Source organism: Bombus flavifrons, unplaced genomic scaffold (genome assembly GCF_040668555.2).
Source record: "Bombus flavifrons isolate JBK064 unplaced genomic scaffold, iyBomFlav1_principal scaffold0024, whole genome shotgun sequence".
In the NCBI taxonomy this organism is placed as follows: domain Eukaryota; kingdom Metazoa; phylum Arthropoda; class Insecta; order Hymenoptera; family Apidae; genus Bombus; species Bombus flavifrons.
The window spans coordinates 417,501-422,500 of NW_027184769.1; positions in this window are offsets into that span (position 1 = coordinate 417,501).

A 5,000-nucleotide genomic window follows, 5' to 3' on the forward strand; every position below is an offset into this window, starting at 1 on the left:
CGCGTATATCACAGTGCGTCGCGCTGGACATACCGTAAGAATATTCTCTCTCCTCTCCTCCACATACATTTATTATAAGAGAGTCTAATCTTCGAACATCACTCTCCGTAGAAGACATACTACGCAAAGATAGTAAGCTCTACAGCGGCCAATTTTAAAGACAGCATTTTATTTATAAGTATAAAAAAAGTAGCTGACGGATTTTCCCATATATGTTTGGTTGAATCGATGCTCTGTTAGTACAAGCACGCACGAAACCAACTTTCGTTGGAATACGTGCACACAGGTCACCAGCTTCCCGACTAAGGGGAACCTTGCCACGATATTTGGTCATTACGTCCAGGACAGCGACCCGCGGCGCAGCAGTGTAGAGAAAAAACCAGTACGAGAACGGAGGAACAGTCGAGAAATAGCGTAAAATACACTAAGACTCGAGGAGCGGTGACTGAATTCTCAACCGAGGCCGTAGAATAGCCACGCGCTCAACGCTGTTCCGACCGAACCGTCCGGCTCGACGTCTCTCTTATAGATACGAAAGCGCCGGCCGGCAGGCCGGCGCCGGCCGGGCTAGCGGCCGCGCGCTTATGGTGCAAAACCTCCGTAGCAACGTACCGTTCGGAAGGGACGCTGGAACTTAGTCGCGCGAACGCTCGATCACTACTATACAAAGGCAATATCCAACCATCGAAATATTTTACCAGACACTTAATTAACATAATAGAAATACATTTTTACCAAAAAATTAATTTTTTTTTTCACCGAAAAATCGCATCAGTAAACATACTCTTTTATCGATTTCGGACAAAAAACAAGTTTATAATCAATTACAACACGTTAAAATAAGTAGAAATATCCAAAAAAATATATACCTTGTAACGTTAATTAACGAAAAAATTAGAAAAATATCCCAGTCGTGTCGGTTCGACGAACGCTAATTTTTTAAAAAATTCTATAAAAATGTTTAATCCTCGTGTATTTAATTGAGATAAAACGATTTCTATAAAAAAATTTATACCTTATAACGCTTTTTAACGAATTAACTCGAAAAAATGTTCTCGCCTCGGAATTTTTCTAAGTCCCAACGTACCGGCTCGGAATTTTTCTAAGTTCCAACGACCGGTCGCATCGGTCCAAACTTTTTTTCTACCTTCTCCCGATTCTAAAAACGCTTAATCCCGACGTAATTCATCGAGTTAGGACGATTTATGCAAAAATATTCCTACCTTATAACGCTTTTAAGCGAGTTAACTCGAAAAAACGGTTCGGTCCGAAAATTTTCAAAGTCCCAACGACCGGACGCATAGGTCCGTTTCTAAAAAACATTTTCACGACGAAATAAACCATTAATCCCGATGTATCTCATCGAGTTGGAACGATTTATGCAATAATATTCGTACCTTATAACGCTTTTAACGGAGTTAACTCGAAAAAATGTTCTCGCCTCGGAATTTTTCCAAGTCCCAACGTACCGGCTCGGAATTTTTCTAAGTTCCAACGACCGGTCGCATCGGTCCAAACTTTTTTTCTACCTTCTCCCGATTCTAAAAACGCTTAATCCCGACGTAATTCATCGAGTTAGGACGATTTATGCAAAAATATTCCTACCTTATAACGCTTTTAAGCGAGTTAACTCGAAAAAACGGTTCGGTCCGAAAATTTTCAAAGTTCCAACGACCGGACGCATAGGTCCGTTTCTAAAAAACATTTTCACGACGAAATAAACCATTAATCCCGATGTATCTCATCGAGTTGGAACGATTTATGCAATAATATTCGTACCTTATAACGCTTTTAACGGAGTTAACTCGAAAAAATGTTCTCGCCTCGGAATTTTTCTAAGTCCCAACGTACCGGCTCGGAATTTTTCTAAGTTCCAACGACCGGTCGCATCGGTCCAAACTTTTTTTCTACCTTCTCCCGATTCTAAAAACGCTTAATCCCGACGTAATTCATCGAGTTAGGACGATTTATGCAAAAATATTCCTACCTTATAACGCTTTTAAGCGAGTTAACTCGAAAAAACGGTTCGGTCCGAAAATTTTCAAAGTTCCAACGACCGGACGCATAGGTCCGTTTCTAAAAAACATTTTCACGACGAAATAAACCATTAATCCCGATGTATCTCATCGAGTTGGAACGATTTATGCAATAATATTCGTACCTTATAACGCTTTTAACGGAGTTAACTCGAAAAAATGTTCTCGCCTCGGAATTTTTCTAAGTCCCAACGTACCGGCTCGGAATTTTTCTAAGTTCCAACGACCGGTCGCATCGGTCCAAACTTTTTTTCTACCTTCTCCCGATTCTAAAAACGCTTAATCCCGACGTATTTCATCGAGTTAGGACGATTTATGCAAAAATATTCCTACCTTATAACGCTTTTAAGCGAGTTAACTCGAAAAAACGGTTCGGTCCGAAAATTTTCAAAGTCCCAACGACCGGACGCATAGGTCCGTTTCTAAAAAACATTTTCACGACGAAATAAACCATTAATCCCGATGTATCTCATCGAGTTGGAACGATTTATGCAATAATATTCGTACCTTATAACGCTTTTAACGGAGTTAACTCGAAAAAATGTTCTCGCCTCGGAATTTTTCTAAGTCCCAACGTACCGGCTCGGAATTTTTCTAAGTTCCAACGACCGGTCGCATCGGTCCAAACTTTTTTTCTACCTTCTCCCGATTCTAAAAACGCTTAATCCCGACGTAATTCATCGAGTTAGGACGATTTATGCAAAAATATTCCTACCTTATAACGCTTTTAAGCGAGTTAACTCGAAAAAACGGTTCGGTCCGAAAATTTTCAAAGTTCCAACGACCGGACGCATAGGTCCGTTTCTAAAAAACATTTTCACGACGAAATAAACCATTAATCCCGATGTATCTCATCGAGTTGGAACGATTTATGCAATAATATTCGTACCTTATAACGCTTTTAACGGAGTTAACTCGAAAAAATGTTCTCGCCTCGGAATTTTTCTAAGTCCCAACGTACCGGCTCGGAATTTTTCTAAGTTCCAACGACCGGTCGCATCGGTCCAAACTTTTTTTCTACCTTCTCCCGATTCTAAAAACGCTTAATCCCGACGTATTTCATCGAGTTAGGACGATTTATGCAAAAATATTCCTACCTTATAACGCTTTTAAGCGAGTTAACTCGAAAAAACGGTTCGGTCCGAAAATTTTCAAAGTCCCAACGACCGGACGCATAGGTCCGTTTCTAAAAAACATTTTCACGACGAAATAAACCATTAATCCCGATGTATCTCATCGAGTTGGAACGATTTATGCAATAATATTCGTACCTTATAACGCTTTTAACGGAGTTAACTCGAAAAAATGTTCTCGCCTCGGAATTTTTCTAAGTCCCAACGTACCGGCTCGGAATTTTTCTAAGTTCCAACGACCGGTCGCATCGGTCCAAACTTTTTTTCTACCTTCTCCCGATTCTAAAAACGCTTAATCCCGACGTAATTCATCGAGTTAGGACGATTTATGCAAAAATATTCCTACCTTATAACGCTTTTAAGCGAGTTAACTCGAAAAAACGGTTCGGTCCGAAAATTTTCAAAGTTCCAACGACCGGACGCATAGGTCCGTTTCTAAAAAACATTTTCACGACGAAATAAACCATTAATCCCGATGTATCTCATCGAGTTGGAACGATTTATGCAATAATATTCGTACCTTATAACGCTTTTAACGGAGTTAACTCGAAAAAATGTTCTCGCCTCGGAATTTTTCTAAGTCCCAACGTACCGGCTCGGAATTTTTCTAAGTTCCAACGACCGGTCGCATCGGTCCAAACTTTTTTTCTACCTTCTCCCGATTCTAAAAACGCTTAATCCCGACGTAATTCATCGAGTTAGGACGATTTATGCAAAAATATTCCTACCTTATAACGCTTTTAAGCGAGTTAACTCGAAAAAACGGTTCGGTCCGAAAATTTTCAAAGTTCCAACGACCGGACGCATAGGTCCGTTTCTAAAAAACATTTTCACGACGAAATAAACCATTAATCCCGATGTATCTCATCGAGTTGGAACGATTTATGCAATAATATTCGTACCTTATAACGCTTTTAACGGAGTTAACTCGAAAAAATGTTCTCGCCTCGGAATTTTTCTAAGTCCCAACGTACCGGCTCGGAATTTTTCTAAGTTCCAACGACCGGTCGCATCGGTCCAAACTTTTTTTCTACCTTCTCCCGATTCTAAAAACGCTTAATCCCGACGTAATTCATCGAGTTAGGACGATTTATGCAAAAATATTCCTACCTCATAACGCTTTTAAGCGAGTTATTTCGATCGGAACTTTCGGCCTCTTCGCACCGGTGCGAAAAAATTCTAAGTTCCAACCTCCCGGTCATGTTGGTCCGGCGGAAAAAATTTTTCAAAAAAATAAAGTGAAATCGTTACGTTCGACTAGATTTCGTCGATACGTGACGATTCCACCCAAAATTTCGATACCTCATAACGCTTTTAAGCGAGTTATTTCGATCGGAACTTTCGGCCTCTTCGCACCGGTGCGAAAAAATTCTAAGTTCCAACCTCCCGGTCATGTTGGTCCGGTGGAAAAAATTTTTCAAAAAAATAAAGGGAAATCGTTACGTTCGACTAGATTACGTCGATACGTGACGATTCCACCCAAAATTTCGATACCTTATAACGCTTTTAAGCGAGTTATTTCGATCGGAACTTTCGGCCTCTTCGCACCGGTGCGAAAAAATTCTAAGTTCCAACCTCCCGGTCATGTTGGTCCGGCGGAAAAAATTTTTCAAAAAAATAAAGTGAAATCGTTACGTTCGACTAGATTTCGTCGATACGTGACGATTCCACCCAAAATTTCGATACCTCATAACGCTTTTAAGCGAGTTATTTCGAAGAGAGTCTTCGAACGTATAAGAATATTTCAAAGACACGCTCTTACGCGTTGCTCGCTCGCTCCGCTCGCTCGAAAAAAAATAGCCCAACCCAAAACCAATCCCTTTTGCGTCCG